General features: G+C 34.3%; 1 protein-coding gene across 2 annotated transcripts in view; it reads right to left on the reverse strand.

Annotated features, from left to right (window-relative positions):
* Nucleotides 1-26,239, reverse strand: part of ARHGAP24 (Rho GTPase activating protein 24) — an 881,345-nt gene that overhangs the window by 483,700 nt on the left and 371,406 nt on the right. The window lies entirely within an intron of this gene.

Genomic DNA, 26,239 nt, shown 5'->3' on the forward strand with positions numbered 1-26,239 from the left:
GAAAATACTTTACAGGTAGGTAACTTTAGCTGAGATAGTCATTAGTCTACAATAAACTCATAGGTTTTTTTCCTTCAAATGCAAGCTGTAAGGTAGTTAATGATTTCCTATATAGACCTCTTCTTTGTTAATTAATCCTGTGGGCTAAACATCATCAGATTTGTTTTATAAGCTCTGGAAAATTACTTGACACTCTAAGTATATAAATCTTGTCTTAATCACTGAACCACAGTTGCTCCCCACTGGTTTATTTTAGTGAGGTACTGACAATATAATTTTTTCATTAGAATTTGAGGAAAGTGGGTAGATGTCAAAAAAAAAATCTGACTACAATTGCACTTTATTCAGCATCCTTTACATTATTAAAAACTTTGTTAAACTCTAATCTTTGAGGAGGTATTGTTATTTTCATTTAATTTAAACATATCTTTAAAATATCTAATGAATTCACTCTTTAATTTTAGATAAACTGACTAAAAACCTAGCTTTACTGCACTTAAATATATTTAAGCAGAAGTTCAATGAAAGAGAAATAAACACTACACATAAAAGCCATTTCTGAAAAATAAGAAGCTTGGTAGGAAGTATGTTTCTTGGAGTGTCCAGAAGCCCGTTTTGGGGGACTCCTCTCTCTTTCACACCATACTGTTTCAGTGGGTAGCACTCTCCCACCACCAGAATGTGGGTCTCTACTTAATCATACATATGTCCTGAATTCCCTAGCAACAGTGATCTTCCCAGAGAGTGAACATGTGACTGAAGCACTGCCCAGGGGAGTCCTTTCTATATGTCAGGACATATAGTCCTTTCTATATGTCAGCTATAGAGACAATGACAAGATGAGTATCTGAGGCTGACAGCATTCATCTCCGATCCCTGTAGAGGAGACTATCTGCAAAAGGAGGTTCTGTAGAGACAAGCCGATAGGAGAGAAGAATGGAGAGAGCCCTGAAACATCCTTCCTCATTCTAGTGCCTGAAGTCCTGGCCTTGGTGCACATTCCTTTGCTCCTGTGAGATATGTCTTATTGTTCCCAGTGTTGTGAACAAATAACTTCCTGTTGGCTTAACCCTGTTTGAGTTTATTGCTACTTTAATGAGTTTCTATTAATATCAAGTAATTAAACTTATAATATTTCTGAAAATACGTTCTTTAAAACAATAAAATCCTAGGTTTACAATGCAAAGAGCTCCCCCTACTTTGCATCAAATAAAAAAAATTAATTCAAGATGAATATTAAACCTAAATTTAAAAGCTAAAACTTCTAGAAGAAAACATGGGAAGACAAATTCACACCCTGAGAAAAGAAATCTTTTAAAAAGATATAGAAAGTAATAACTATAAAAATTTATAAATTAGACTTTATTAAAAGTAAAAATCTGCTCATCCAAAGCCAAAGTCACCATTAAAAAATAAATAGAGAAGATGTGATATCTATATCTATATCTATATCTATAAATATAGAATGATAGAATACTACTCAGCCATACAAAAAGATGAAATACTGCTATTTGTGACAACATAGGTCGACCTTGAAAATATTATGCTAAGCCAAATAAGTTAGTCAAAAAAAGCTAAGAACTAAATGATTTCACTTATATGTGGGATATAAAACTGAGACTCATAGATGCAGATAATGGTAAGGTGCTTCTCGGAGGGAAAGGGGTGGGGTTAGAGGGGTAAAGGAGGCCAAATATACAGTGACAGTAAATAGTTTGGCTATGGGTGGTGGGCACATAATGCAATATACAGACCATGTATCATAGAAATGCATACTTGAAACCTATATGATCCTATTTTTTTAAAAAAGGGCTAAGTGTATGTTGGGCAGCGCACTAAGCCCTTTAGTTATCCATCAGTAAGAACTTTTTATAGGGTTGTGGCAAGGAAAGAAAATAACTGGAGAGAAGAGAGCTAATACCAGTTGGATATTTATGCATCAGACACTGTACTAAAGAAGTATGTTGATGGTAACAACGGCCACCATTTACTGAGCACTTACTATGGGCTAAGCACTATCTATGCTTTATGTCACTTAATCTTCCTAACATCCAGTCAATGTTGGTGAATCCCTGTATACTTCACAGATGAGGAAACCAGGGAACAGAATGGTGACATGAGTTACCTGGACTAGCTTGACTCCAGAATGCTTTTGTTTTCTTTAGAAAAAATGAAGATTATTGTTTCGTAAACATGACAATCTCAATACGAAAATTAAGCAATCACATGAAGAAAGGAAAAGTGCATAATATTTCACCTTCCTATACGCCCTGCTTTACCTTGAACATTAAGAGTATTCCATGTAACTCAATAAGCCTCAAAAACATTAAAAAATAACCATAATAAAAAAAAGGCAGGCCAGGCATTGTCAAAAAATATTTGGAAAATATATACCTGCCAAAATACTTACATTCATACAAAGGACGCCTACACCAATAATGAAAAGACAAAACAATTTTAAAAAATGGAAAAAATTAAATAGACACTTCAGAAAGATATACGAATGACCAATAATCACATTTAAAAAAACCCAGCATCATTATATATCAGAGAAATGTATATTAAAATCCAGTGAGCTACCATAACATAAACATTTGAAAGGTTAAAGTTAAAACAGACTGATAACATCAAATGTTAGTGCGAATATGGAGCAATCAATTTTCTTACATTGCTGGTGAGAGCATAAATGGTATGACCACTTTGATAAAAGGTTTAGCAAAGTCTTGTAAAGTTGAACATACCTCTACTTATAACTTAACAATTCCAATCATTAATGTATAAGCGAGAGAAATGGGATCCATATGTTCATAAGATATTTATACAAAAAATGTACATAGTAGTTTCATTCATATTAGCCCCAACTAGAAATAACCCAAACAATGCCCACCAACGAGTGAGCCAATAAACAAATCATGGCCTAACCATACAGTGAAATACTCCTTAGTCAATATCAAGAACCAAACTATACATATATATAACAACATAGATAAAATCCACAGTTATTATAGTGAATAAAAGAAGCATAATGCAAGCATATACATTTCATAATTCTATTCACGTGAAGTTTTAGAATAGAGCAAACAATTCTATAGTTATACAAATCAGAAAAATGACTATTCTTGAGGGGAGTGAATATTGATTTGATTGGGGTACAGGGGACTTTCTAAGGATATGGAAAAGCCTTATATCTTGATAGGAAATGAGTTACATAGTAATTGTAGATATCTTTTAAACTAACAAACTGTACATTTGAGAATTGTACACAAATCATGTTTTTCTATTAACTTATATTTTCCTCCCAAAAACTGAAAAATATTAAATTCTATTTAGTAAGTTTGCTTTTTACTGTGGCCTGAAATTACCTTCTGTGTATTCCAAGTCAAGTAAATAAATATAAATGCTAAACATAATAAGAAGCCAGGTTTCTCACTATTAAAAATGAAAGTTATAAATATGGAAATGAAAGACAAGAATGTGTTCTGTGGGCCCTGGCCGGTTGGCTCAGCGGTAGAGCGTAGGCCTGGCGTGCGGGGGACCCAGGTTCGATTCTCGGCCAGGGCACATAGGAGAAGCGCCCATTTGCTTCTCCACCCCTCCCCCTCTCCTTCCTCTCTGTCTCTCTCTTCCCCTCCTGCAGCCGAGGCTCCATTGAAGCAAAGATGGCACAGGCGCTGGGGATGGCTCCTTGGCCTCTGCCCCAGGCGCTGGAGTGGCTCTGGTTTCGGCAGAGCGACGCCCCGGAGGGCAGAGCATCACCCCCTGGTGGGCAGAGCTTCGCCCCTGGTGGGCGTGCCGGGTGGATCCCGGTCCGGCGCATGCAGGAGTCTGTCTGACTGTCTCTCTCCGTTTCCAGCTTCAGAAAAAATACAAAAAAAAAAAAGAATGTGTTCTGTGGTTTGAGGTTGGTATTAGAGATACCAGTATAAACTGATGGCATCCAACATGATCATTTGGTTTATACATACATAGTGAAATGATTACTACAGTCAATCTAATTAATATATCACCTTATCACATAGTTACCATTTTGTGTGTATGGTAAGAGCACCTGAAATCCATTCTCTGAGCAAATTCTCAATATTTTAGTATTCAGGCTGTACATTAGATCTCTAGACTTATTCATCCTATCTAACTGCAGCATTATACCTTTTTATCAACATCACACAGTTTTTAATGGATAGATACATAGATATAGAAAAAATATATAATCATTCATTTACTAATGCTGTTAACTGAATGGGCCAAGAAGCAATGACACACCTGTAGCAATGAATGGATATTCATTCATTCACTTGTGAATACCATATACTTTGAAATGGAAACATGGCTACTTGGATAAAAGGTTGATTCCAGGACTTAGAAAATATAAGATAATCCTAGAATATATGTACCAGAAGGTCAAAAAACATTCAAGAATGATATGCAAATTTCAAAAGGACACAGAATCTATTCAATAGTTTAAAGTTGTTTTCATGGCCAAATATGGAACAATTTGAGAATCTGAATAAATATTAACTGTATGGATCACAATCATAGAATAATATATTAGACTACATTAATTCTGTTGATATAATAAGTAAACAAGTAAGCAATGAAACTAAAAGAAGACATGAGATAGCTCTTCCTTTCAGCAAAATGTCAACAAATAAATATATAAAAGCAATAACGAAGTTAAAAATTATCAATAAACACAAAATCTACTGGTAAAATTTTGGTGGGGAAGATATTTACATAATGTCCAAGTATCTCTCAACAAATTATTATTTAGGAGGAGTACAACAGTAACTTTACTATGGAGAAACCTGGCAGATCCAATGCAATCCATGTATATATATATATCATCAGTGTTGGAATAACTATCATTGTGTGCTTCCTGGTGTGGTTTGTTGAGAAGAACACGCTATTTATCACTTCTGTGGTAGTCCAGCCCAAAATGAGTAACCTGAAGCTATTCATGAGCAAACATTACACAAACCTAAACTGAGGAACCTTCTACAAAATAATTGCTCTGTATTCTTCAAATCTCTCAAGGTCAAAAAGAAATGAAACGTAAAGGTCTGTTCCAAATAAAAGTATATGAAAGAGACAGGACAATTAATCACAGTACTTGACTCTGGTTTGGATCCTAAGCCAAGGGAAAAAATAAAGAAAGAGGGCATTATTGGAAAAATTATAATATTTCAATGTAAATTATAAAATAAAAAATAGTTTTGTATTATCAATTGTATAATACTGTATGTCAAATTTTCTCAATGATCATTGATAATTGCATTTATGTGACACAGTATTGGTTTTTAGAAAATACAAACTCCAGTATTTGTAAAAGAGGAAGATGTCCCTATTTTTGAACAAGTCAAAAAAATCATAAATAAACAGACAAATATATAGCTAAAATAATAAAGAAATGGAAGAGAATGTAAACAACGAGTGAATCTACATAAAGGGTGTTTAGGAGTCCCTAGCGCTAGTCTTACAACACTTCTATAACTATGAAAGCATTTCAGAATAAAACACTACAGAACACACATGGCTTACTGTAAGATGACACAGAGAAGCAAATTCTGTTTTCTGGACCTCCACTAGTGGGTTTCAAGCACACCACTGTAATTGAAAAGGTGCTACATGACAAGTTAGTAAATCCGGCTTTGGAATGAAACAGTTATCTGACTTTGAGAAAGTCATTTATTTTCTTGGCCTCAGAACTCTGAGCCTGAAAATAAAGAGGTTGAATAAGGTATTTGATATCTAAGGTTTCTGCTAATTCTAAAATGTGTTGTGATTCTGAGAAATTCTTAGCATTTAATTCTAGAGATAACATGATTAGTAGGAAGATTTTCTAGTGCAGTTACAGTTAAGACTTTTAAAGGTAAAAGGACAGTATATAGAGTAAAAGTCTTGTTCTATTCCTGGTTCTCATTATTGAATTGCCATGACATTTTAGTCTTATTTTTTGAAAATGTCATGCCTTAATTTAGAAGACTATAAAAACCATTAACTACCACTGAAAATCTGTATATAACCTTCTCTTTGTTTTTAGATAGAAATATGATTTTTACTTGTTTAATAAATAATATGTAGTGCTTATATGCTCTATTTCAATATATATGGACACATGTGTATATGTGTGTGTGTGTGTAACAGTCACTAAAATTCTATGAAGTAAGTATGATTATTATCCACTGTACAGATAGGGAAACTGAGGTACCAAAAGGTAGCTAGTCCTACAGCCAATAAGTTTAAAAACAACCGTGTGTTCAAACGCAGGCTGAGTGGCTGCAGAGACTGTGGTCCTCACCACTACTCTATATTGTCTTTCAAATATTGCATGAAAATAAAGTCTAGCATCGAATAGATCATGCATTCAAAAATTTATGAGAAAAGGTGATCCTAAATTATAAAATTATTTATTCTTTGTGTTGTATACATACAGCTTTATTTGTTAGCTTGCTCACTAATACATTCTTATCTTAATATATATGCACAGATATCCTATTTTGAGTTTTTACTTCACATTCTAATACTTGGCAGACCCTTCTCTGTGAACCTTTGGCAACATTAATTTGCTACTCTTTCCCCTTCAGGAGCTTGAAAGGAGTCAGGTTAAAAGGCTCAGAAGCTGCTGCAGGTCTGTTCTTTGCAAGGGCAGCAAGGGAAGCCCATTTGGCTGCAGCATGCCGGACATTCTCAGCCCAGGGGGGAAAGAACAGGCTCATGTGTGTGGTCCTTTATGAAGAACAAATTAGCAGTGAAAGTGACAAGTTCCTTTTTGCATTTAAAGAAAAAAGGTATAGAGCACTGTGTCATTTTAGTTGGAAAAGTACAAAGTTATAAGTACTAAGGACTTTATTCCACAATGAATAACACATCTTCATTTTCTCCAGGTACTATATCTGTAGACACCTGTTTAGCTCAGTTAGGCCTCCCTAGATGCTGGGAATAACTCATGCAAATCCCAAACTCATCTTTCATGAGATCTAGATTAGGGGTAAAAAACAAAGCTGAACAACTGTTAAACAAGGATGCTTTAAACTGGCAATAGAATTATCTGTCAGAGATAAAGACAGGGACTTAGAACAAGAATAAGAATTAGGGAGATGATGTCAGAGTAATGGTGGGGTAGGAAGCGATACCGATAAATCTCCCCCAAAACTCAACAAGATCTTCAACCAGAAACAGAAAAACCTATACTTGGAGCCTCCATATGCTTCGCAATACACCCAAAGGTATGGTTGAGTGAAAAATTGACTAAATATATAACCAAACCCCAAAGGAAATAGGGAGTAAGAAATGCTCCGAATTACTAAAAGGGGTTCTCCAATCAGATACAAAGAACAAAAAAAAAAAACAGAGCCACAAGTAAAAGCTCCAAGAAGAACACAATAAAACCAAATTTAAACTGTGACAACAACAAAAAGAAAGAGGGGGAGAAGATGGAGATTAACAGTAGCAAAGGACGATGGAGTGCAAAAGTACTCACAAAATAGTTCACTACAATGAACAGGGTAGGGACCCTTTTCATTACTCAAAGGTAAACACCATTGAAAAAACCACCACAGAAGCACATGAGATAAAAAAGATAGCAACAGAGGAAAGATGTATGGAATACAACCAAATAAAAACAAAAGATAGAAAAACGAAAGAGAAGGATCAAACAAGACACAAAACTAACAGCAAGATATAAAATGGCAATAGGGAACTCACAAGTGTCAATAATTACACTAAATGTAAATGGATTAAACTCACCAATAAAAAGGCACAGAGTAGCAGAATGGATTAAAAAAGAAAATCCAACTGTATGCTGCCTACAGGAAACTCATCTAAGTAACAAGGATAAAAACAAATTCAAAGTGAAAGGCTGGAAAACAATACTCCAAGCAAATAACATCCAAAAAAAAAGCAGGTGTAGCAATACTCATATCGGATAATACTGACTACAAGACAGCAAAAGTACTCAGAGACAAAAATGGCCATTTCATAATGGCTAAGGGGACACTGAATCAAGAAGACATAACAATTCTTAATATATATGCACCAAACCAAGGAGCACCAAAATATATAAGACAGCTACTTATTGATCTTAAAACAAAAACACAATCATACTTGGAGACCTCAATACACCGCTGACGGCTCTAGATCGGTCATCCAAACAGAGAATCAACAAAGACGTAGTGGCCTTAAACAAAACACTAGAGCACCTGGATATGATAGACATCTACAGGACATTTCATCCCAAAGTGACTGAATATACATTTTTCTCCAGTGTACATGGATCATTCTCAAGAATTGACCATATGTTGGGCCACAAAAACAACATCAGCAAATTCAGAAAAATTGAAGTTGTACCAAGCATATTTTCTGATCATAAAGCCTTGAAACTAGAATTCAACTGCAAAAAAGAGGAAAAAAATCCCGCAAAAATGTGGAAACTAAACAACATACTTTTAAAAAATGAATGGGTCAAAGAAGAAATAAGTGCAGAGATCAAAAGATATATACAGACTAATGAAAATGACAATACGACATATCAGAATCTATGGGATGCAGCAAAAGCAGTGATAAGAGGGAAGTTCATATCACTTCAGGCATATATGAACAAACAAGAGAGAGCCGAAGTGAACCACTTAACTTCCCACCTTAAGGAACTAGAAAAAGAAGAACAAAGACAACCCAAAACCAGCCGAAGAAAGGAGATAATAAAAATCAGAGCAGAAATAAATGAATTAGAGAACAGAAAAACTATAGAAAAAATTAATAGAACAAGGAGCTGGTTCTTTGAAAAGATCAACAAAATTGACAAACCCTTGGCAAGACTTACCAAGGAAAAAAGAGAAAGAACTCATATAAACAAAATCCAAAATGAAAAAGGAGAAATCACCACGGACACCGTAGATATACAAAGAATTATTGTAGAATACTATGAAAAACTTTATGCCACTAAATTCAACAACCTAGAAGAAATGGATAAATTCCTAGAACAATACAACCTTCCTAGACTGAGTCAAGAAGAAGCAGAAAGCCTAAACAGACCTATCAGTAGAGAAGAAATAGAAAAAAACATTTAAAACCTCCCCAAAAATAAAAGTCCAGGCCCTGACGGCTATACCAGCGAATTTTATCAAACATTCAAAGAAGACTTGGTTCCTATTCTACTCAAAGTCTTCCAAAAAATTGAAGAAGAAGCAATACTTCCAAACACATTTTATGAGTCCAACATAACCCTCATATCAAAACCAGGCAAGGATGGCACAAAAAAAAACAACTACAGACCAATATCTCTAATGAATACAGATGCTAAAATACTAAACAAAATACTAGCAAATCGAATACAACAACATATTAAAAAAATAATACATCATGATCAAGTGGGATTCATCCCAGAATCTCAAGGATGGTTCAACATACGTAAAACGGTTAATGTAATACACCATATCAACAAAACAAAGAACAAAAACCACATGATCTTATCAATAGACGCAGAAAAGGCTTTCGATAAAATACAACACAATTTTATGTTTAAGACTCTCAACAAAATGGGTATAGAAGGAAAATATCTCAACATGATAAAGGCCATATATGATAAACCATCAGCTAACATCATATTAAATGGCACTAAACTGAAGGCTTTCCCCCTTAAATCAGGAACAAGACAGGGTTGTCCACTCTCTCCACACTTATTTAATGTGGTACTAGAGGTTCTAGCCAGAGCAATCAGACAAGACAAAGAAATAAAAGGCATCCATATCGGAAAAGAAGAAGTAAAGGTATCACTTTTTGCAGATGATATGATCCTATACATCGAAAACCCCAAAGAATCCACAAAAAGACTACTAGAAACAATAAGCCAATACAGTAAGGTCGCAGGATACAAAATTAACATACAGAAGTCAATAGCCTTTCTATATGCCAACAATGAAACAACTGAGAAGGAACTCAAAAGAATAATCCCCTTCACGATTGCAACAAAAAAAATAAAATACTTAGGAATAAACATAACACAGAATGTAAAGGACTTATATAATGAAAACTATAAACCATTGTTAAGGGAAATCGAAAAAGATATAATGAGATGGAAGAATATACCTTGTTCTTGGCTAGGAAGAATAAATATAATCAAGATGGCTATATTACCCAAAGCAATATACAAATTTAATGCAATTCCCATCAAACTTCCTATGACATTTTTTAAAGAAATAGAGCAAAAAATCATCAGATTTATATGGAACTATAAAAAAACCTGAATAGCCAAAGCAATCCTAAAGAAAAAGAATGAAGCTGGGGGCATTACAATACCTGACTTCAAACTCTATTATAGGGCCACGACAATCAAAACAGCATGGTATTGGCAGAAAAATAGACACTCAGACCAATGGAACAGAATAGAAAGTCCAGAAATAAAACCACATATATATAGTCAAATAATTTTTGATAAAGGGGCCAACAACACACATTGGAGAAAAGAAAGCCTCTTCAATAAATGGAGCTGGGAAAACTGGAAAGCCACATGCAAAAGAATGAAACTGGACTACAGTCTCTCCCCCTGTACAAAAATTAACTCAAAATGGATCAAAGATCTAAACATAAGACCTGAAACAATTAAGTACATAGAAGAAGAAATAGGTACTCAACTCATGGACCTGGGTTTTAAAGAGCATTTTATGAATTTGACTCCAATGGCAAGAGAAGTGAAGGCAAAAATTAATGAATGGGACTACATCAGACTAAGAAGTTTTTGCTCAGCAAGAGAAACTGATAACAAAATAAACAGAAAGCCAACTAAATGGGAAATGATTTTTTCAAACAACAGCTCAGATAAGGGCCTAATATCCAAAATATACAAAGAACTCATAAAACTCAACAACAAACAAACAAACAATCCAATAAAAAAATGGGAAGAGGATATGAATAGACACTTCTCCCAGGAAGAAATACAAATGGCCAACAGATATATGAAAAGATGCTCATCTTCTTTAGCTATTAGAGAAAAGCAAATCAAAACGGCAATGAGATACCACCTCACACCTGTTCGATTAGCTGTTATGAGCAAGACAGGTAATAGCAAATGTTGGAGAGGCTGTGGAGAAAAAGGAACCCTCATACACTGTTGGTGGGAATGTAAAGTAGTACAACCATTATGGAAGAAAGTATGGTGGTTCCTCAAAAAACTGAAAATAGAACTACCTTATGACACAGCAATCCCTCTACTGGGTATATACCCCCAAAACTCAGAAACATTGATACGTAAAGACACATGCAGCCCCATGTTTATTGCAGCATTGTTCACAGTGGCCAGGACATGGAAACAACCAAAAAGCCCATCAATAGATGACTGGATAAAGAAGATGTGGCACATATACACTATGGAATACTACTCAGCCATAAGAAATGATGACTTCGGAACATTTACAGCAAAATGGTGGGATCTTGATAACATGATACGAAGCGAAATAAGTAAATCAGAAAAAAACAGGAACTGTATTATTCCATACGTAGGTGGGACATAATAGTGAAACTAAGAGACATTGATAAGAGTGTGGTGGTTACGGGGGGGAGGGGGGAATGGGAGAGGGATAGGGGGTGGGGAGGGGCACAAAGAAAATAAGATAGAAGGTGACAGAGGACAATCTGACTTTGGGTGGTGGGTATGCAACATAATTGAACGACAAGATAACCTGGACTTGTTATCTTTGAATATATGTATCCTGATTTATTGATGTCACCCCATTAAAAAAAATAAAATTCTTAAAAAAAAAAAAAAGAATAAGAATTAGAATCCACCATATTTTTACATGTCTGACACATTAACTTGCAAAAAAATAATAATTTTCAATATTTATACATAGGGCTTTTATAAATTTCATATATATATATATAATCTGAATTTCATAAATTCCATATAATCCATAAAATTTTAATATAATCCTTAAAACGTAGGGCTGATGATGTCCCTGTTAAACATAAGATCCAAGAAGCTAAAGTGACTTGTTCAAGCCATAAACCTAGCAAGTTCTGAGCAGGTATTTTTTACTCTGGATTTTTATTTATTTGTTTATTTGCTTTTCCTTTCTTACCCACTGCTGTTTCATATTTATACCATTACTTGACACAGACTACCACCTTATACTTACCAGCATTGCCCCAAAATGAAGTAACTAATGGAGTCAAAAGTAGGTACTTAAATATTTATAATAGCTTAACACTGTTATAAAAACATGTAAGACAAAATTAACAGACCATTGAGAATATATTCTACCGGTATCTACTTTTCATAGAGCTCTATTATTATTTCAAGAATTTAAATCTAAAATGGAGATATTACATAAAATATCACATAAAATTTTAAGTATTAGCACAATTTGAATTATAATCTTAGAGTAAAAGGAAAAATAAAACATTTTAATCATGGTAGAAAAAGTCTGCTTGCTAACATGGTTATGAAATGTCACACTTAAGTTAACATGAAGTCTAGTAATGTCTTTTTTAATGCAAACAGATGTTCAATTTCCAATTAATTAGAAAAATAATCATATTTATCATCAAAACTATAATCAGTACAATTCAGGCTTACTTTGAGAGTTGGAGCCATTCAGAATCCTGTAACAGTGTAAGGTTAGTTATCAGTATTTCTATCATTTATAAAACACTAGCTAATCCAGATTCAATCATTATTCTCTCAGCTATACCAACAATTGATGATATCATTCTTCCTATCCCCACAACTAAAATACTCTTTTTTTCTATCCTGATCATTCTCTCTAGCCTATCTAGCTTTGTTCTACTCTCCACCACACTACTTTGCCCCACAACTAGGGGATGACTTCATTCTAACTCTGTTTCACGATTCTAACGGCTCCTCTCTCAGTGCTGTTGCCAGACTGACAATTCTTTTATATAGTCAGACCTTCAATAATTGCTAACTGCATAGCACATCATTTGAAAACTTAGCCTCATTTCAAGGTGTTATAATCTTAACCCAGTTTACCTTTTCAAATTATTACACCCCCAACAAGCATTCTATGAAGGAGTCATCCAAACACACAATGTTTATTCTTACCTGTTCCTTCTTGGAAATTTCTACATCTGAAATCATTATCGCCATTATCATCATCATCATCATCATCCTCAACAACATCATCAAGAGCAAACATATATATTACTTATTATGTACCAGGAAATGTCATAAGTGCTTGAGGCATTTTAATTCACATAATCTTCACAATAACCTCGTAAAAAGATGCTATTATAATCGTTCTCATTTTGCAGAAGGTCCAAAGCAGTCAAATAAGTCATGCAAGGTCATACGGCTAGAAAATTGGGAAGCCAAAATTCAAACCGAGCAGTTTGGTTCAAGATTCTATGTTCAATCACTATCTGCATGCCTCAATTACCAATAAATACAATTTCCTTATTGTCATTCACATAATTAACTCTTAATTATTTCACCTGTGTTCTTTTATCTCTTTAATAAATTATAAAATTACCCAAGTGTTTTATTTCTTTGAGGAGCCCCTTAATATTAGATATATAGTTAGCCTCAAACAATGTCTCTAAGGGAGACCATTTTATTCAAAAAGTAAAAGGCAAAGATTCAAGAATTATGATTAGTTGAAATGTATAGAATGAGATCTCCTGTCACCTACAAAATGCTGAGCCAGGCCGTGCCTGTGGCAAGAGCACTAAGAGACCCTCTCTGGCACCTGAGCGGGTAGTGGCAGCTTGCAGGTGTCTCTGCTTTCAGGAAAGACAAGAGATTCTGCAAACTGGCTTTGAAGCAGTAAGTGCCCAACTAGTATAGTTATTTACATTGTAGGTTGTAAATCAATAAAAATAGCAGCATTTCCCTGGAGATGCTCTTATTTACTCTCTACATAAGATTGAGACAACATAAATAAGCCACCTTAAGTGTTATTCATTTATTAACTATAGGGGGAGGGTAACAATACCACGTTAACCCCTCAAAATTTTACAGTGTCTCTAGTGACTGATCATGCTGATGTCCTGAAGGAAGAATTAAATAAAAGTTTAAGGATACTTAGAAATTTAGTAGAGTCAACTTTCTCACTTTCAAGAGAAGCATGGAACTTTTTGAATGAAACTTCTTATGCATAAAAGTATATATAGAAAATTACCAGAGGGGAGGGAGCTTGGGGGACTGGGCGAAAGAGGTGAAGGGATTAAGAAACACAAATTAGTAGTTACAAAATAGTCTTGGGAATGCCAAGTATAGCATAGGGAATATAGTCAGTAATATTGCAATGACTATGTTATAGCGTCAGGTGGGTACTGAAAAAATTGGAGAGAACACTTTCTAAAGTGTATTGTCTAAGCACAGTGCTGTATATCTGAAACCAACAAAAATAATATTGAAAGTAAACTGTAATGAAAAAAAATTTTAATGCTGAACTCAAAATATGAATTAAAATATATTTCAAAATTCCAACACTGGATATTTTAATAGAACTCTGATTTCTTTCTAATAAGGCATGAGGCCAAGCTTCCTATACTCTCAAGAAGAGTAAAGACTCATTCTTCAAGGTCTAGTTTAAATGTCAACCTATCATGAAGGGTTTTATTTTTTCAGAATCAATCACCCCTTCTTTTGTACTGTAATAGCATTTTATAAATATTTCAATTCAATTACATAGTATAATAACTATTACTTAACAAATGTGCTTATCCTTACTTCTAGACTGTTACCAGCCCCAATGTGCATCAAGCAAACAGATAAGCCTATGTGATATATAACCATGCAATTAGTACAACTCAGCAATAAAAAAACTAATTATTAATTTGTGAAACAACATAGTAAATTCTTAAAAACATTAAACTAAAGAAGTCTAATACAAAAGAACAGATGCTGTTGTCAAGAATTTTGAAAGATTTTAGGATTTACTCTGTGTATAAGCTTCTGTTTCATGAATGCTGGCAAAAGACACTTGTCTCTGAGTCAGAGACAGGACTTGACTCACAGCAATAGGATTATCCAGAATATCACACCTGCACAGTGGATTATGTTCCAGAAGAGGAATCTGGGAGCTTTGGGAACCTGGACTTATTATAACAGGCAGTAAACCTGCCTGACCTTTGCCCCAGAGGGATACATTATCTTTACTACACTGCATAATTACAAACTTGTCCTTTTCTTAGAAAAAAAGACATTATCTCTTGTTTCCAAGGTTGTTCACTATACAAATGCCTTCAGAAAGTCCTGAAAAGAAGCGGTCAGTACCTTTCTTCACACAAGACATGGAAAATCATGCAAGACTCATGGAGAATAATCTCCTGATATCTGTATGTTTTCATTCATATAATATTTCTAGAATGGCAAAACTAAACAACTCTATGGTGGGGAAAAAAATCATAACTGTCATTGTATGAGGCTCAAGGTAACTATAAAAGAACACAAGAGAAATACTGTATGTTTTGAATATTATAGATACTCTGAATGCCATTTATATAGGATGAGGGGAATATTTTTAAACATATATGCTATATATATTATATAAGGTGATGATTACAAAGGTATACCTATTTGTCACACATCACACTGTATACATATACATGTAAGTTATATGTAAATTCTGTATGCACATATTGGGTGTATAAGTTATACCTAAATAAAGTTGATATGATAAAATATGCTGGCCCTGGCCAGTTTGCTCAATGGATAGAGCACTGACCCAGAGTGTGGATGTCCTGGGTTCAATCCCTGGTCAGAGTACACATGAAAAGTGACCATCTTCTTCTTTCCCTCTCCCCCTTCTCTCTATCATCCCCTCCTGCAGTCAGTGGCTTGGTTAGTCTGAGCATGATCCTGGACACTGAAGATAGCTCCGGTCTATGGCCATACCACCCTGAACGCGCCCGATCTCGTCTGAAGATAGCTCTGTTAGTCCAACTGTCAGCCTCATGTGCTGAGGATAGCTCTGTTGCAACTCAGATGGGGATTTTCAGGTGGATCAGGATCAGGCACATGTGGGAGCCTTCTCACTATCTCAGCCTCCTCTCACTTATATATATATGCATGCTGATCATAGCTTCTAGACTATTATAATTTCAAGGGTAAAGATTATGTTTTATTCATCTTTCTTGCCAATTCTTGAAAAGAAACTAGACAATTTAGTATTTTTAGTGGGTATTCCTAAAGATTGCTTGCACTGAATTATTAATAATGTTTAAAATGAGCCTCTAAGTATTATTCCTTGTCCTTAGTTGATTTGAAATTAAATTACATTAGATTTTTAAAATTTTTATGTGATTGTTTTTATTTATAAATATTAATACAAATGAGTATCAAGAAGCCATTTCAAATTTGTATCAAAAAAATAAAACCCCTAGCCTGACCAGGTGGTGCCACAGTGGATAGAGCATCAAACTGGGATGCAGAGGACCCAGGTTCAAGACCCCAAGGTCGCCAGCTTGAGTGCAGGCTCATCTGGTTTGGGCAAAGCTCACTAGCTTGGACCCAAGGTTGCTGGCTTGAGCAAGGGGTTACTCTGTCTGCTGTAGCCCCACAGTCAAGGCACATATGAGAAAGCAATCAATGAACAACTAAGATATCACAAAAAAAACTAATGATTGATGCTTCTCATCTCTCTCTGTTTCTGTCTGTCTGTCCCTATCTATCCCTCTCTCTGACTCTGTCTCTGTAAAAATAAATAAATAAATAAAATTAAAAATAAATCCTCTAAATGTTAAATTATTTTGATACAGAGTAGTTCTAATAATGTGGTAAGTTGTTCAAAAAGATGAAAATTTGTGCAAATACAATAAGGTTACTTGAAAAGACACTTTTTTAATATCATAAACTTAATTGACTAACTGCTATAGAAAATCTCAATACTTTTCAAATAAATCTACAAAATTAAGACAGTAGAAAAATATGTAAAATTTAAAAGTTGCAAAGACTTACTGATTTTCCTCTCATTTAACTAACTTAAAGTAGGAGAAAGATATGGTGTCTATTAGGTGATGATTTAGGCCAGAAAAAGCCTGGAGAGCAAAAGTTTCAGCTTTAGTTTGCATTTACAAAAGCATTTTTAAACCCTTTCTTCTTAATACATATTTTTAAAGTAATTTTTCTTAATTCATGTTAAAATATTCTTTGAAAAAAAATAAGACAGTAGATATAAATAAAGCTAAAAAATAAGTTATCTTACATATTAAGTTAAAAAATTTGTCTTACTCTGCTACTTTATCATGTTATCCTCATTTTTTTCTAACTGAAACTTAGAAAGAAGAAAAATAATTCCCATGTTTGCTAAATGGAACATACTGTATCTTCATTTCTGAGAAAAATGCTGTCTATGCTTGGAGCTTTGCTCTAATAAAGCGAATATTTTTGTTCAGATCTTAGAAATTGTAACAAAATCCATATTCAAGAATAGATATTTTCTCATTTTGTAAGTCAAGTCTCTTATTTCATGATATATTCACCACTTAGACTTTCCCTTAATATACACAAATTCAGTGGTTGCATAGGTTAAATATTTACTAGTAGTAATACGGGGAAAGTGGAAGCAAAACATTGCAGAAGTCATCAGGACCCAAAAGTCATTAATAATGCAAATTAAATTGGAATGCAAATATTTACAATATTGGTCTTTCGTCACTGTATAATAAAATTAACTTTCTATTATAAAATAAGAAGCTATCTAATGACTGATATAAAACACTTTTTGTTAAATTGAACTATTTGTAATAACTGAATTGATCCATACATTTTTGTACTTGTATTATGCTTTCAAAATACTTTGTCACCTGTTGTATTTGAGGTACCTGTGACCTCAAATATCAAATCATAAAACTGTCGTCACATACCACAACACCTTGACTAGGTTGATCCATACATCAAATTTTTAATATCTCATAGATTTTGACCTCCAAAAATGTCGATTTTATGAAGTCAAAGAGGTGAAATGGAAGTGATCAACACTGAACATAGTATATTCAAAATATACTCTTCCTTCAATGCCTTTGGTAGACAAGTTTATTTGCTTTGAAAAGATAGAAATTTTCTACTTTCTCTCAAGTCCTGATAATAAAACTCTTGATAAAAATCAGATCCAAGTGTTTATATTATCTCTATTTTTAGCACACTTTACACATCAAAGTTCTAGAAAGTAGAAACCTATAAGAATTTTACTGGGGTTCCTTCCCTTAGTTAATTAATAGTTACCAGGCTAAAACAAGAATTGCTGTTTCCCAAGGCAGCACAAAAAAACTTTTGCTTAGATTGCTAAATTTATTTCCCAGATATCTTCCCTCAATTATCAAATCACCTTTCAGACTTGTTACACATATCTGTACCTTAAGGAAGTACCTTTTCTCCAGAAGTCAGTGGGTGGAAAACCCCTGACATCAAATTACCAGGGAAGTATTATTAAGTAAATTGAATACACCACAATCTATGCTTTCTTTGAATACATTTGAATGACTATTTATAAGCTTCTCAATTCTCAAAATACAAATAAATCTCTACAGGGTACATATTCAACAATTAAAATGTTTTCCCCTCAGCAATATGCGGGCTGCTAATGGCCATATAGTATCTCAGTTTGCACAAAGCATACTTAGTGATGCCAAGAGTTCATTACAAACATGAAGAAAATGTTCTGCAATTGTATATGCCATAGGTAAAGATGGGCAAAAGAAGTGATTAAAAACTCAAATAAGCAATACTTTTTCTAGATATTAGAACCCAGCTTACCCTAGTAATACTTTCTAAATTTAGCTGGAAGAATATTATTTTCCTCTGCAGTAATATTTGGGGTCTATAAGGATTTTTACTTTCACACTAGAGTCCTATATTCTCTGCCATTGCTCAAAATAGACACTTTTCTGCCCTGAATTAGAGTCAATAATCAAATGGGATGGGGTGGGGAGGGGGAAGATTGTTGGAGTAGAACCAGCTGGGCACGAAAAGGGAGATGTTGCATTAATAATTGATGTTTTTCTTTAATTGTTTCTTAGGCCTGATCTTTACTTTTCCCACCAGATGAAAAATTTCTCAAGGTCAAGGGTTGTGTCTCCTAAACCCCTCATCAATAGCCAAGGATTGAACATGAAATGGATACTCACTACGTGCTTATCTAATGATTGAAATGTAAATAAGGAGGCTTTAAAAAAAAACAGTAAATATAGAATATCTAACATTACATATTAGGAAAGATGATTTCCCTTCTCTGGATTAATTTTTCCTTGAACAAATTGGCTCTTTCTCATAAAACGTGCTTAGAATACCATGGCCTCCTACATTGCCCATGGTAGGAATGTACTAAATTGCTAGGGCTTTGAATATTGATTTTTGATAAAGCATTGTGTAAAATTACTTGACTTAAAATTTTCATGAGATTTACATTTTACTGAAAACTTTTAAATATTCATGCACACATACATCAGTATGTGCATGTGCACACACATGTTTATTTTCTAAGTTACAAAAAGGCACTATCCGTCAAATCACATCAGCCAAGTTATACATAAATGGTACTTTATCACTAACAGTTTTATCCTCATCTTTCTTCAAGATCTTAATTCATTTAAGTTCACAAAATTTGTTCAAAGTCTTCCATTATAAAGAAATATTGTTTATCATAGTTGTTATAGATACTATTACTTATTTAGCAAAATAGCTATAAGTTTTGGCATCTAAACACTAAATTTGCTTTCTGATCAAAAGTCCTCACACCATCTTTTGTTTACCAGTAAAGTCACTGAATCAGCAATCTATTAAAATTAGGTAGATATCTTGATCAGAGTTTGAATTAGTAATAAAAAGGTATTTAAGACAGACTTGAAATCAAAATATGAAGGACTATTCAAGATAATTGTGATATCAGTATACTTGGAGTGATATATAATTATATCAAGTTTAGAGAAAATACTATTATCAAAAATATATATACCATATATTTTTGGTATGTATGGCTTATATAGTATCCATTGGAAGGTTCTAAACAACAGTAAAAGTTATCATATTATCTGATGTTTCCTCATGTCTTATATTAAGGATATACTTTAGGGATTCTATACTAGGGATGGAAATAATGAAATCCCACTTATCTAGTGGTAGGACTCCTGGGACCTCAGCTATTAGGACATAACAACTGCACCCCCAAACAAGGCATAAGTCACCTGGAAATAAAATAGTTCATAGGTGATAAAATGATCTTTAAGTATTTCTCCAAATAAATGAAGTCTGAAACATACACTTGCTCAGGGGATTCCCCGATAAAGTTTTAAGTATTTATAGCACCACATACATCTCCTCTGTAGCACAATGGAAACAGTGCCTGGCACATAAAAGACAGTCAATAAATACTTTTGTCAAATGTGTTGAATGAATGGAATACAGATGAATGTTGAATACTAGAAATGTAAAAAAACTTATGGCATACATATTATAATTAGCATCAAGAGATACAAGTTTTCTTGTATCTCTTGGACTGACCAGGTGGTGGAGCAGTGGATAGAGCATCGGACTGAGATGTGGAGGACCCAGGTTTGAGACCCTGAAGTTGCCAGCTTGCGTGTGGGCTCTTCTGGTTTGAGCAGAGCTCACCAGATTGAGCCCAAGGTTGCTGGCTCGAGCAAGAGGTCACTTGGTCTGCCGTAGCCCCCGGGTCAAGGCACATATGAGAAAGCAATCAATGAACAACTAAGGAAGCACAACAAAGAATTGATGCTTCTCATCTGTCTGTCTGTCCCTCTCTCTGACTCTCTCTGTAAAAAAAAAAAAAAAGAAAGAAAAGAAATACAGGTAATCACCAATTGGGAAGCCTAAAAAATTGAGCCCTTTCTATATAATTCTCAATATTTAAGAAGTGAGTAATGGGAGAATGCATGGAAGAAATCTAAGGAATTGTCAGAACCCTCAGCATTTAGGCAGGAATAGGAAGGAGGTCAAAGAGAGAATAACTGTAAAAGTAATGCACCAAGGCTAAGTAGCTGGGAAACTGGAGAGGGGTGTTAAGTGTGGAGATTGGAGGGGACTAGCGAGCTTAAGCAGAAAGCATTTAAGAGCGATAGAAACATAATTTAAAGAAATATGGGGAAAAATCAGGTACTGAATAAGGACTAGGAAGAAAATAGAAAAATGAAGCCATAATTCAAGAATATGGGTGTTTGGGTTTTTTTTAATGTATGAGGGACAATAAGAGACAGAAACAAACTATATCATATAAGTTTTATGTAAACTCCATTTTAGTATTTTGGGGAGACTGGGATAGGTGAGAGAAGGGAGGTTATGAAGAATTTGATGGACAATAGGAAGAGCTCTGTGATTCAGATGTGACAACATTGAGCTTTGGAACTGATTATCATAACCAAATCACATCCCTTCTTCTGAGTTGTTATAAATTCTTTTTGTTTTCATCATCACTAGTGTTGGTCAAATAAGTTTATAAATATGATGTATATGGTTGCTCGCTTATAGTTTGCATTGGGTGTGGGAGACAGGCTGTAAGCTGGCAAGGTTCTCATAGCCTAAGGCTTAGTTTTAAGAGTAAGCCTGTCCCACCCTTTTAATACTAAGATTTTCTCAAAACTAAGCTTTTCCCCACACCCTTGACTGTTGCATGATGTGGGGTGGTGCACTCTTATGAGAAATCCCATTTATGCCTCAGATAAGTGGCTTTGTATCAGAGACTTCCTTATTTGTATATTGGCTTAAAGGATTTAATTTTCTACACCATAAAATAAAGCAGACCAGGGGCTCTCACACTCGGTTCCTGCCATCAGCATTGCAGAGGAGAGGCAGCCAAGATGGTGGAGTGCTAAAGGAGAAGCCAGTTTGTGCAGAGTTTGAGCAAAGAGAAGGAGATGGGGAACAGAGGTGAATAAGGCTGGTGGAGCCTTTGATTCTAGGAAAACCTGGATGAGTCAGTGACTTTGGGAGCCCTGAATGGAAAGGGAAGTGTTTTCCCACTGTGTGTATTTTCTCGCCCATTGGGTGTGAGCTAGGATTAAAGATAATGGCCCACCAGTTCTTGGCTCTGTAGTTTCATTACCATCTGTCCAAATTAAATGCAAACCTGCATGGGCCAGGTGGCTCTGATGGTGGCCACAACTATTGGCTTTACAACTAGGATTGTCAAATGAGGTAATCAGGGGACTCAATTCTTCTGTGAGCCCTTCCTAACTTTCAATCAGTTTATGTGCTTCCACAAACTGCAGAAGCAGGGCAATTGCCAGCTTCTACATTCTTAAATATTTACCACATACCTGATTCCCATATTTAAATTAGTAGTGTTATATGTATTGACCTGAATATGTCCTCATTATAATTTGGAGTTGGACTGTGTGTGTTCCACACATTTAAACTTCTTGTCTTGGAAGACATTTAGACCCAGTTAATGCAAAGCATTAGGGAGGTTATTGTCATTGACTTGCAAATATGGCCAACAGAAGCCCAGCAGATCTTAGCTAGGTGTGTTTTGAACTGGAGGAAAAACAATTATAGTTCCTTTATTCAGTCACTTTTATCTAATGCCCTTAGTTTAGGCCACTACTAGTGATTCTGATTAGGTTAGAAAAGTAGGGAAGGCAAAATGTGTGATTCCACTAATATCACATATTTCTGAAGTTGGCAACTGGAGGTTTTGTACAAATAATTGCATGTAGAGCTAAGCATTAAGATACTATGAGGACTAGCTAGTACACTATTTCACTCAGCTAATTCTGGGCTGTGAGACTTTTCACTCATTTTTTATTATTACCTTCCTTTTAATCCTCACATATTTCATCCCTCTTAGTTTTCTCCAACTGCTTTCTTCCCAGACAAAAGGCCCACTACCTTCTGCCTGTAACCAGACAAATCTGTTACCACATAGGCTCCTTTTGTAATCCCCAACCACAGTCCTTCTGCTAGAGGAGGTAGTAAGAGGACAGACCTTCATGGTCCAGCAGAGACCTGTGTGAGAATTCCACCCCAGCCACTTCCTAGTATTTACAGTAAACAATTATTAATAACTTCAAGATTAAGTAATGAAATATTCGTAACTTAGGGAAGTTATTTTAAAAACCAAACTTGATGATGATTGTATGATTTGCATGAAATAAGGTGTATCAAAACCTAAAGGAATAAAGGTCACTCAATAATCCGCACATTTCTTCTTTTCCTTGGTGTCTTTTTTAAGTCACCCCAAATTTACCTCATATTACTGGCAATGCTTCCCAATACTGTATCTATATCTGTACCCCTGTATCTATTCTCTGCTATAACCTCCATTCTAGCATTGGTTGTTACACGTACTTCCTTGGACTAGTTCTATCTATATCAGATCATTCTATTCTTTCATTCCCTTGTCCACCACTTAAAGACTTTTCGTTCCTTAATGACTGAACTCTTGTGTACATATTCAACCAGACTCAGTGATAATATTGTGAAAAAGTACCTTAACTGAAGTTATAAGGTTCCTATATGTCCTCTGGTTTCTTAGAAGAGAACAACTTAACATAGACTAGTTATTTAACTAAAATCTTTCTAAGAGTTTAAAATAGTAATTTTCACAATGCATTCTAGTATATCTAGTGGGGTTTTATTGCATTTGAATATATACTGATTTGAAATTTATAATAATATAATAGTCACATAATAATCATATAACAACACAAAATTGTTTAATGACATCATCTTGATTTTTTTATTTGACAACTAAGACTAACGCTGAGAGATGCACTTCAGACTATATAAACAGCACCCTCCTACTCAAAGGTACATTCTACCCCCAGTTATGAGGAAGGATACCCCTTTCTTTATGATGTAAATCATGCAGAATGCTTTAGCCTATAAAACTAATTAAGTCTCTAAAACTACATACTCAAAGATGTAGAAAAGAAAAAAAACAATTTTAGAGAATACTGTATTTTCATTTAAACTCTGATTTCTCCATGCATATAAACTAAAATAAATTATTAATATAATGCACCTTGACTCAGAAAATAGTATAAATTTAAGATCAAAAGTAAAAATAATTAAAAGGAAAACATAGGAAAAACAAATGAATTTTATTGAAGAACGCTTATCTAGCTTACTTAGCTTGGACACTAGAAAATTTCTTTATGGATAACAAAATAAAAAAAAATAATAAAAATGTCTCTTCTCTTAAGATAAGGGTTTATATGAGGTTTCTTTGATTAACAGGAAACACTTCATTTGAGAATTAATACTATATAACGTCACATAAATATAACTAGTGAGTACTTTTTAAACTCTCCATTAAATATCCTCACTATATATTTTATCTCAGACTATCTGTTAGAACATTTATTTAGGCTTTTATAAGATCTCACATAAAGAAAGCAGAACACACAGCCATGTCCTTGAAGGTGATTTTGTCCCAGGTGTGGCCCCATGGTCTTAGCAGAGAGGTTTCCTCTCCTAAGCCAGTGCCTTTTGTTGACAGAATTGGCTTTTGCCTCTTGAGAGTTGTCACTGAGCAGTGACTATAAAGAATAGAAGCGTTCCATCACTGACAGAAAGCAGTGGGCAATATAAAAATAGCATTATACACTATGAATTTGTTGAGACTTCTCAGCAGTGACAGGATAAGAATGGTCATAGCCCACGTTTGCTTTCATGTGGCAAGATTGAGAAATGGCAGGATGCTCACAGAAAATAATAAGCCAGTAGGAGTAACTGTTATCAGATGCTGATACTCAAATGTTTATGGTGTAGTTACAGTTTGTAGGTTCTTTTCAAAGATCACAAAACATTATGTTCAGTATTAAATATTATACAGTCTTTCGTGGACAGACTAATTTCTGCAGGGGCAAATTATGAATAAAAAAATGATTTTTTATAATACTATGTTTATTCTCCAATTGTACTCTCTGAAGAAAATAATATAGATAAACATGATTGTGGATATAGACAGAGGTAATATCTCAACAATGAATTACACAATCCTCAGTTTAAGTATTTGTGTTATTCTCCATGTGCCATCCACATCCCTCACTCACAGAGAACCATCCTATCATTCTGTCCTGATAAGTAATCTATTCCTTAAAATCTCTTTATTTTAACCATCTAGGGTTAAAATTTTATTTTCACACAAGGACCCTAAGTGAAACACTATCACTCACAAAGAGACAAAATATGAATCAATGAAATGTCCTACTACGTATTTCTAAATTTTTAGATCACAATTCATTTCACCTTATGTTTTTAATATTGACTCCTGAAAACAATGATATCCATAATCTCCATTACTTCCTTATATGGCTGAGCTGTTATTACAACTTAATAAACATTGGTGCTTTGCAATTTTACTATATAGATAGTATATTCTAATGAGCCCTGTAAGACTTAGGACCCTACAGTAAATAGATGCTCATTATAAAATAAAAACAGAAGTGGGTCACTGACACAGCATGCTAAGGAAAGAAGGTAGACTTTGAAATAAGAAGCCTGGGGTTGACATCCCACAACTGGTACTTCCTAGTTTGCACAAGTGATCTTGTACATATGTGTTTAACTAGCTTTTGTTTCTACATTTGTCAGATGGAGGAAATAAAAACTTCATAAGATTGTTGTGAGAACAAAAACAAACTATGAATATGACTATTTAATAAAAAAGTAAAGTAATATATTCAGCATAGTTAGCTTATACTGGGGTGGGTAAACGTAGGTTTACACTTAAGAGTATGTGAGTTTATTTTGTATTGTTATTTATTAATTATTGTATTGTTTGTTATTATTATTAATCTACTTTTGATCATCTCTATATTTAAAGCAAAAACAACTGGAATACCTATATTAAAAATTCAATAAATATAATATAAATAAATTGAGAAGCCAGAAATAAAATCTTAGATATAGAGATGCTTCTGTTTTACTACAATTATCAGCCTAAAATCAAAATGATTTGGAGAAGCTTCAAAGTAGTTAGAACTAGAAGGTCATTTGTAAGTAAGAATACACTGCTCATTCCTCCAACAAATATACCCATGTCAGTCAAAGTCCTGTGTTTACAGAACTCATATTCTTCTATATCACTCATTTATTCATTTACTAAGTGAATATTCATTGAGAATCTTCTATTATGTAGATACTGTTCTAAGTGCTGGGGACAGAGCAGTAAACAAAATATACCATTAACATGTCTTGGCAACAATAATGTCATCTCCCAGAATCTGGTGTACATTTCTTTAATTGAAGTCTTTATTTATCTTCTACTCTTAATCCCATATTTTTTAACCTTTTGGTCAAGACTGGACTAGTGGTCACTAGTCAAAGAGT

Source organism: Saccopteryx bilineata, chromosome 5 (genome assembly GCF_036850765.1).
Source record: "Saccopteryx bilineata isolate mSacBil1 chromosome 5, mSacBil1_pri_phased_curated, whole genome shotgun sequence".
Classification (NCBI taxonomy): domain Eukaryota; kingdom Metazoa; phylum Chordata; class Mammalia; order Chiroptera; family Emballonuridae; genus Saccopteryx; species Saccopteryx bilineata.